The sequence below is a fragment of the Tupaia chinensis genome, unplaced genomic scaffold (assembly GCF_000334495.1).
Source record: "Tupaia chinensis unplaced genomic scaffold, TupChi_1.0 Scaffold000330_1, whole genome shotgun sequence".
NCBI lineage: Eukaryota > Metazoa > Chordata > Mammalia > Scandentia > Tupaiidae > Tupaia > Tupaia belangeri.
Window position 1 is genome coordinate 1,099,448 of NW_006159824.1, and position 9,457 is coordinate 1,108,904.

At 53.1% G+C, this 9,457-nt stretch overlaps 1 protein-coding gene across 1 annotated transcript in view; it reads left to right on the plus strand.

Moving 5' to 3' along the window:
- Window positions 1-9,457, plus strand: part of ZBTB4 (zinc finger and BTB domain containing 4) — an 18,972-nt gene that overhangs the window by 1,099 nt on the left and 8,416 nt on the right. The gene's annotated exons all lie outside the window — the stretch shown is intronic.

Below are 9,457 nucleotides of genomic sequence, written 5' to 3' on the forward strand. Positions count from 1 at the left end.
AGGGCGATGGGGTAGGAGCCAGGCAGAGGGGGGGGAGGGGTGGGCCGCGGAGCGCCCCAGAGTTGGGGTGTGCGGGGTGCGCAGGGCGAGCAGGGGCCCCGGAACGCCGCGCCGTCGGGGCAGGGCTGTGGCTGTGAGTCTTGGCGGTTGCGTGTCTCGTGCTGTGTTGTGGGCAAGGTAAAGCTCTCCTGGGCACCACTGTTTGCTCCTCTGGCAGCCAGGGGTCCCGGGAGGGCCCTCTCTGGGTCACGGAGATAGATAGTCTGGAGGGGTGTCCAGTGTTGTGGGGCAGAATTACAAGATGTGGCCCTGTGGCTCTGGGTGACAGATGGGCATTCGAAGCAGGACACAATACGCTGAGTGTGGAGTTTGTTCGGTGTGGGGTCGTATGTATGTATGTTTTCCACCAGCATGTGTTTTGCATGTATGTCTTGCAGAACTGTTTATAACTGTTGTTTCTGCAAAGCGCCGCGGGTACTAATATACAGGGGGTGTGAGCCCATTTGGAGGGGCGATGTGAACCTTGGAGTCAGAAGGTATCATATCTGGGTCCCAAGTTGGTCGCCCTGCTGAGGTGTGGTCCAGTCATGGTGAGGACTGGCCAATGGATGGATCTCTGTGTCTGTGATGAGCGCCTTGCATGGGGGCTGCAGGTCTAGAACTCAGATCCCACTCATCCCCAGGGGAGTCAGAAACCCCAGGGTATGTCTCTGGTGCTGAGGGTCTGCCGGCGCCCATGTGAGGGGCTCTGGATCGGATGTACAAGCCGTGTTGATGGGATTGCGGGCAGCCGAGCAGAGGGGAAGGTTGTGTGTTTGCAACATTCTCCACGGGATTCTTTTGTGACGTTGGTTGTGGGAGCCTGTCTGGGCTGTGGGGCTGAGAGGCGAGCTGGTCAGAAAACACTTGTGGGGAGGGAGATGGCGTGACAAGGGCGGTGTGAGCCTCAGGCCCCAGAGGCCAGCTGCAGGCTGCGTGCGTGCCTGTCTTCTGCGTGCTCAAGTGTCCGTGAGGAGCTGCTGTGGGGACGTGTTTTGAAGAAGGCGAGGACATAAATATGGGGCAGAGCGAGGGGAGCCTCTGGAGGCATGGGTGCTGTCGGGTGGCCTGGTGAGTCCTGTGCAGGTTCTGTGTGCTTGCCCCTCACGGGCCTGTCAGGGTCACCAAGGGGAAGAGGCCAGGCGGCCACAAGGGAAATGAGCTTAGACAGAGTGGCTCCTGGGCCATGTTTATGTAAAGGCCGGGTGTGACTCTCGTCACTGAAATGGAAAAAAGAAACGTGAAGTTTTCAGTCTCCTCCTCCCGCTTCGCCCTCTCCCTCTCTGCCCCCCTTGCGGGTGTCTCTGACGCACACTGGGCCCCACTCCTGCGACTGTGGAAGGGCCTCAGAACGGAATTTGCTCGCTAGGCAGATTCCTCAGAACAGGTTTTCCTCACCTTTGGGGCCCGGGCCGTTCTGTAGCGGGGTGTGTGTGTGTGTGTGTGTGTGTGTGCGTGTGCACTCCAAGCACGCACACCCCATGGTGCACTGCACCCGGCCTGCCTAAGAGGAACCACATACATAGGATGGGAGGGCACTATGGCGGGACCCTCCAGCGTCAGGGGTGGGGAGGGGGCCAGCTGCTGTGTGAGACCAGCACAACAGGTGCACTGCGAAGGCCCCGAGAAGGGGAAGGAACCCCAGACTAGAACTGAGGCGTTCTGGAGGATCTGCCACTTCCTCACTGCCACGTCCCCTGAGTGAACCTCAGTTCTTCATCTGTAAAATAGGGCTGATGCCCGGCCCTACCTGTGCTCCGACAGCTCGTGGAAAAAGGACCTGGAAAGCAGCTGCAGTTTGGGAGCTCGGCCTGCTGCCCTGCCAGCACCGAGAATCCCCTTCTTGGGGCTTCGCCAATGACGATAGCCCTAAACTCCTGAGCAGCGCTGACTATACCAAGGCACCATTCTCAGGGTTTTTATGATCACCCTAGAGGTGGGTGCTCCAATGACCTCCGCTTTTCAGGGGAGACATCAGATGTCCAGGGAGGTTAAGTCATTTGCCCAGTCACTTAGCTAAGTAAGAGGCAAAGCCGGATTCGAACCTAGACAGTCTGGTTCCAGATCCTGCGTTTTTCACTGCCGTGCGCGGCTGGCTGCCTCCTGGAGCATTTAGTGGATCTCTGCACATCACCCCCACGGTCTCCCCAGTTTCTGTAGGACCTAGCACCTGCGCCAATCCATTTCGGAAGACGGTATGCTGAGTGCTTTCAGGGCGTCCCAGCCTAGAGCATGAGACCCGAAATCCCCGCTGCGCTCTCCGTGGGTGCTGGCCGTGGGGCACAGAGTGGGGATGAGTCAGAGGAAGGAGAGATCGTCCTTGTCCACGGGTCAGGGAAGGTCAAGGAGGTGGCACAGGTTAGCTCTTCACATTCGGAGGGGTTTGAGAAGCACAGGTGTCCCTCGCAGAGGCAGCCCCGGCGGAGGGCACACTGGGTGTTTAAAGTCAGTGACGCAAGGCAGGGCCGAAGAGGAAGATTGGAGCTAGCCGGGAGCGCTAGAGTATAGCCCCAGGTGGAAGAATCAGAAGTTCATTCTGGAGTCGGTGGGGGTCAGGGAAGGTTTTCGAGCCTGGGAGTGACAGCACCTGAGTTGACTCGGTGGGGGGAAGGCTGGATGGGAGAAGGTAAATCTGAGGTGGGCGGGGGCGGGGGGGAATAGCTGGGAGGCCAGGGCCTTGAACCATGTCGGTGTCAACAAGGACGTCAGCTAGTCAGGGCGCCAGAGGCAGGCTCAAAGGAGGCTTCCAGAGCCATTCTAAGGCTCAGCTGCAGTGTCGGTTTGTGGTGACTGCTGGATGTGAGAGCGAGGGAAAGGGTGGAGTCAGACATGACACATTTAGCACTTAGCACGTGAGACCTTGTGTGGTGATTTATGTAACCAGCTGGCTGGCCATAGGCCCCTTCAGGGCTGGCTCCAGCAGGACGGGGCAGCAGAGAGAAAGATACAACGTTGCGGCGTCAGCAGGGCCTGGGTTTGAATCGTGACTCTGCTGCTGAAAAGCTGTGTGACCTTGAGCAGGATCCATCCCTCTCTGAGCCTCAGTTCCTTCTTGTGTAAAATTGGGATCACGTAAATATTTACTCTGGGTGGCCGTTAGGAGGCTATCATCAAATGGAGCAATGCTCGTGAAGCCCCTGGACGGGAGTCAGGCACATCGCAAGTGCCCCAGAAGTGGTCAAGTCCTAATGGTCATCCTAGCTTCTGGCCAACTCGGGCACCAAGGCTAGCCTTCTCCTTCGAGGGCAGGCTCATGGATTTATCCAGAACATTTTTTACCTGCCGCTATGTGCAGGGCACTGTTCTAAGGACTGGAGGTACTGCAGCAAACAAAACACACTCTGCTCCCACTCCCCTCGTAGCCTGTGTTGTGGGGCTAAATGAGCAGTGTGTTCTACTGGGTGCTGTGGAGAAAAATTAAGTAGGGTAAGGATAGGATGTTTGGGGAGGTGGAAGGTGACCAGGAAAGGCCTCCAGGGAAGGTGACTTTCCAGTCAAGCCTTGGCGGAGGTGGAGCAGTGAGGCATGTGGCTCTCTGGAAGAAAGAACATTCCAGTAGAGGGAACAACAAGAGGTAGAGCGTGTCTGGTGGCCGTGCTCAAATCCCCACCTGTGTGACTCCGAGTCTGCAAAGGCAGTCGAGAGCAGAGAACCGGTAAGAACAGACAAATCAGAACTTTAAAGTCAGGGGCCAGCAGGTGCTGTGGTGGTTAAGGTGCTGGACACTCCCACATGGCCCGCACCTGGTGGCTTTCTCGCTCGCTCTCTGGTCAAATTAAAAATAAATGAACGAATAAATAAAGTTAAATAAATCATTATTAAAAACAAACAAACAAAAAAAACTTGGGACCAGCAGTTAGCATAATGGCTATGTCGCTGGAATCCCAAGTAGTTGACCGCGGTTCGCCTCCCAGACCTGGTGGCTTAAACTCACGCCGGGCGCGTGTGCGTGCTGCCCAAGATCCCGAGAGGAGAAGGGATTGCAGCATGGCCATCCCCCCTGGGGGTGATTTCTCGCTTTCTGTCTCTCTGTCTCTCTGTGTCTTTCTGGTGAATGCACGCGCCCTATAGCTAAAAAACCTTAAAAATCACAGAGCCACCAAACGTACAAGGACTACCTCTTTTTATTCACCACCTTCCCCCACTATTTTCTGGGGCCGAATTCCAAAATCAGGGTACCGTCAGTTTTTAACTCATTTAATTTTTACAAAGCCCCTGAAGTAGGAACTATTAATCATCCCACCTTGCAGACCAGGAAACTGGGGTACTGATAGGTGAAATAGCTCAGCCAGGGTCACACGGCTCTGGTCCTCTCTACTGCCCATGAGCCCTTACAGGACAGTGGCCAGTGATGGGGCCGCTGAACCCATGAGAGCTGGGTCCATCCGCTAGCTTGGTTAGCAAGGAGACCAGGGGCAAGTCACCCCACCACTGTGTTTTCTCTACCTGAAAGTGAGTGTAGAGTAATTTCCCTAAGCCTGTTTCCTCATTGTGGTCATTTGAGTGTTGAAATGAGATGATGCAAATAAAATGCCTAGCACTGGACTTTGCAGGTAGCAAGTATCTCAGGGCCGACATGGCGCAGCAGTGACATGCTGCTCAAGGGAAGCTGGATCCCACACGGCGACCGCAGTTCAAAGGTCCAGTCCGGTTGGCCTGAAACATACCAGTCATGTACCCAAGTGCCCAGGATCCAACAGGCTGGAGGACTGGAGGAAGGGGATTGTGGTGTGACCAGACCCTGCGGAGGGTGCTCCCCCTTCTGCCATGTGCACACACGCACTCTATCGTGAAGAAAGAAAAAAATAAGTATTTCAGAATTGGCAGCTCCAGAGCCCACGATGACGAAGATTTTCGGTGAGAATCTAAGGGCCGGTGCGGCCCTGGGTCTCTGTGATCCTAAGAAGCCCTGACAGGCCAAGTCCAAGCACACAGCCGCCCATCTGCAGGCACCAAGCCCTGCCACGTGTGACTGGCACAGAGGAGGCCTGGCCGAGGGGTGAACGGAGCTGAGATGGAACCGGCTGTGCTCCCCTGCACAGCGATGCTGCCTCCGGGCGACGGCCTTTCTTCTTACCTTACAAAGGAGCCAGGTGGGATAGTGGTGCCCGAGTGGGGGTGGAAGCATGTCCTTCTCAAGGTGTGCGAAAGTCGTCAGGAACACAGGCTTTGGAACCAGACTTGCTAGGACCGGATCCCAGCTACTTACTGGTTGTATATCCTCGGGGGAGCTAGCTAGCAGGTCTGAGCCTCGGTCTATCATTTTAAATTGGGGACGCCAACTGCTACCTTTCAGAGTAGTGAGGAAGAGCAAATCAGAGAATGCCAATACAGCGTGGACGCCTGGGGTCCCAGTGCGCCGGTGGGTATCATGGGAAGGAGTGGGAAGCCTGAACAGCCCATGAATGGGCGGGACCTGTCCCCCAAGATTCCCAACCTATCTACAGTTCAGCCGCTGACAGGGTGACGCAGCCCAGTACCTAGTCAGTGCCTGGCAATCAAGGTTATTCAAACTTGTTTTTTTTTTTTTTCCCATGAGCGTGTGCACAGGAGAGAGACAAAGAGATGGGCGCTTTTGACAGGGCCTCACCATGCAGCGATCCCTCCTCCTCAGCCTCCCAGTTAGCTAGGACCACTGTGCCCATCCTGTGCTGGGAACCAAACGTGGGCTTCCCATGTGGCTTAGCCAACATAGCTGGGCCTGTTAGAACTTTCTAATATCACCCCAGTTTACCACCCCCCTTCTTCTTGTCCAAGAGAGGTGACAGAACAGTCTTGGGCAATGTGAAATGGAATATATATGGGGGAAGGCCTTTTGTCCAGATAGTGTAAGTAACACATGGGAAAAGAACTTTTTTTTTTTTTGATGGCGGTGAGAACTGTATGAGGAACTCCGGGTACAGAGGACCTCTATGGACATGAGTGATCCAGGACATTTGGAAGGACGGCCCAGAAAGAGGGAAGGTCTGTGAGGTCTCTGTGACCCTGGGCCAGCCACTTGACCTCTCAGTGTCTCAGTGTCCTGGTCTGTGAGGTGGGGATGACTAGTGGTTCCCCTCTCCAGTGGTTGTTGAGAACAGAGCTCTCAGGTCAGTAGGCCTGGATCTACGCCCCCCCCCCCCCCCCACCTGTGATTATCAGCTCTGCAGCTTTGGATTAAGTCATGGGACAGCTCTAGAACTCAGGTCTTTTTTTGGAGAGGTTTTTGCTACAGGGCGTGTGCACTTGCCAGAAAGACAGACAGACAGAAGGTGAGAAATCACCCCCAGGGGGATGGCCACGCCGCAATCTCTTTTCCTCCATTCTCCTCTCAGGATCTTGGGCACGTATGCACACGCACCCGGCGTGAGTTTAAACCACTGGGTCCAGGACTTGAACCGTGGTCGACTACATGGGAGTCCAGCAACATAGCCGTTACGCTAACTGCTGGTCCCTAGAACTCAGATCTTCAACTGGAAAACAGGAACCCAAGGGCCTGGCAGTGCCCATGGGGAAGCAGCTGTGAGATACTTTTTGTGCTGGTGACAGCCATGGCTAGCGTTTCAGTTGCTATTTCCTTTGGATGAACTTCCAGACAAGAGGTGAGGTAGAGGTTGTGTTCTTGTCCCTTATTTGTTTTGTTTATAAGTCAGAGGGCACTGCACTTGCTGGAGAGATACGGGAGGAGAGGGAAGCATCCATTAATGGGATGTGGCCACATCACTATCCCTTCTCCATTTCTCAGTCCCGTCGGGATTTGGGGCACACACGCCTGGCATGTTTTTTCAAGCTGCTAGGGCCTGGATTCAAAATGCTGTCAGGGGAACCAGCAGTTAGCGTAATGGCTATGTCGCTGGACTCCCACGTAGTCGACTGCGGTTTGCATCCCAGACCCAGTGGCTTAAAACTCACGCCGGGCACGTGTGCGTGCATGCCCAAGATCCCGAGAGGAGAATGGAGGAGAAGGGATTGCGGCGTGACCATCCCCCCTGGGGGGGTGATTTCTCACTTTCTGTCTCTATGTCTCTTTCTGTCTGTCTGGCGAGCGCACGCGCCCTATAGCGATAAAATAAAAATAAAAATGCTGTCGGCTATGTGGGATCGGGCTCCTTTAATCATCAGACCACAAGACCAGCCCTCTCTGTTTTTTAACTTTGTTTATTTCTACAGAGAGACACATAATACCCCCAGTATGGTCTTCACACTGTGATTTGCCCCAGCTCGGCTGGCACTAGATTGTGGCATGTGAATACTCAGGAAGGTCTCTGGACACCAACTCAGGACTTTCCCATGTGGGTCAGCTTCACAGGGCGTCACGATTTACCACTGTACCACTGTCTGGTCCCCACCTTCCCCTTTTAAAAGAAATTTTGCCTGAGGGCACGTGCACTTGCTGGAGAAAGACACAGAGATAGAGAGAAAGTGGAAAAGCACCCTCAAGGGTGGTGATCAGACAGCCATCCCTTCTCTCTCTCTTTTTGGGATTTTAGGCACATGTGTATCTAGCATGTTTTGTTTTTCTTTGGAGAGGTTTTTGCTATAGGGCGCGTGCGCTCACCAGACAGACAGAGAGACAGAGAGACAGAAAGCGAGAAATCACCCCCCAGAGGGGATGGCCACGCCGCAGTCCCTTCTCCATTCTTCTCTCGGGATCCTGGGCACGCACGCATACGTGCCTGGCATGAGTTTTAAGCCACCGGGTCCGGGACTCGAACCGCAGTCGACTACATGGGAGTTCAGCAACATAGCCATTATGCTAACTGCTGGTCCCTCTAGCATGTTTTTCAAGCTGCCATATCCTGGACTCAGTCAGCCATGTGGGATCCAGCCACCTTAACCACCATGTCTTCCCCCTCTTTTTAAGTCAGAATCTTTATCCCATCAAATCTCAGAGTAAGGAGAGGAAATCAAGCCTCCACACTCCTATTCTGGTGGCCTTCCCAGTGCCCCCGGAGACTAGAGCAAGTTGGCGATATGTGTAGGAGGCAGTAGTCTTCAGTGGTTGCCTGGCAGCTGGGCCAGAAACACCCACTTAAGATTTATTGGGAGGGGGGGGAAGACCAGCAGTTAGTGTCTGGTTCGAGTCCCGGACCCGGTGGCTTAAACTCACACCGGACGCGTGTGTGTACCTGCCCAAGGTCCCAAGAGGAGAATGGAGGAGAAAGGATTGCGGCATAGCCATCCCCCCTGGGGGGGGGTGATTTCTCGCTTTTCTCTGTCTCTCTCTGTCTGTCTGGCTAGCGCATGCGCCCTATAGCGAAAACCTCTCCAAAAAAAAAAAAAGATTTATGGGATTAGGGACCAGCAGATGGAGTATTGGCTCTGTCGCTGGATTCCCATGTAGACGACCGCAGTTCAAGTCCCAGACCCGGTAGCTTAAACTCACACCAGGCACGTGTGCATGCGTGCCCAAGATCCTGAGAGGAGAATGGAGGAGAAGGGATTGCGGTGTGGCCATCCCCCCCAGGGGATGATTTCTCGCTTTCTGTCTCTCTGTCTCTCTCTGTCTGTCTGGCTAGCGCATGCGCCCTATAGCGAAAACCTCTCCAAAAAAAAAAAAAGATTCATGGGGTTATTGGGACCAGCAGGTTGCGTGGTGGTTAGGGGCACTAGGCTCCCACAGGGCTGACAGTGATTCAAGTCCTGGACCTGGCAGCTTGCTTTCTTGCTTTCTCTCTGTGTGTCCCTCTTTGGCCATATTTAAATAAATAAATAAAGTATCTTAAAAATATTTATGGGTTTACAAAAATAAAATTAAATAAATAATTATTAAAAAGGGGAGGCTGGAAGGTGGTATGGTGCTGGACTCCCACATGGCCAACTACGGTTTGAGTCTGGGACATGGCAGCTTGCTTTCTCTCTCTTTCTCTCTCGTCAAATTAAAAAATAAATAAAGTTAAATAGAATAAATAATTATTTAAATAACAAAAGGGGGGCAAGCAGATAGTGTGGTGGTTAAGGCATTGGACTCCCATATAACTGACCATGGTTCAAATCCCAGACCTGGAGGCTTGCTTTCTCACTCTCTCTCGCTCTCTGTATTTCTCTCTCTGTCTCTCTCTCTGGTCAAATTAAAAAATAATAGTAAATAAATAAAATTAAATACTAATTTTTAAAAAAGATTTATGGGGTTGGGGCCAGCAGGTGGCATGTTGGTTAGGGTGCTGGATTGGCACATGGCCAACTGCAGTTTGAGTCCCTGACCGGGTAGCTTGCTTTCTCACTTTCTCTTTTCCTCTCTCTCTCTCTCTCTCTCTCTCTCTGTGTTTCTGCTTCTGGTGAGTGCGTGAGCCCTGTAGCAAATTTCATAATAATAATAACAAATACAATTTAATTATTTGATTCCATTTGTTAATATTTTCGTTACTGTTTTTAAATTTGACCAGAGAGGGAGAGAAAGGGAAAGCAGAAAAGCAAGCCACCAGGTCCAGGACTCAAA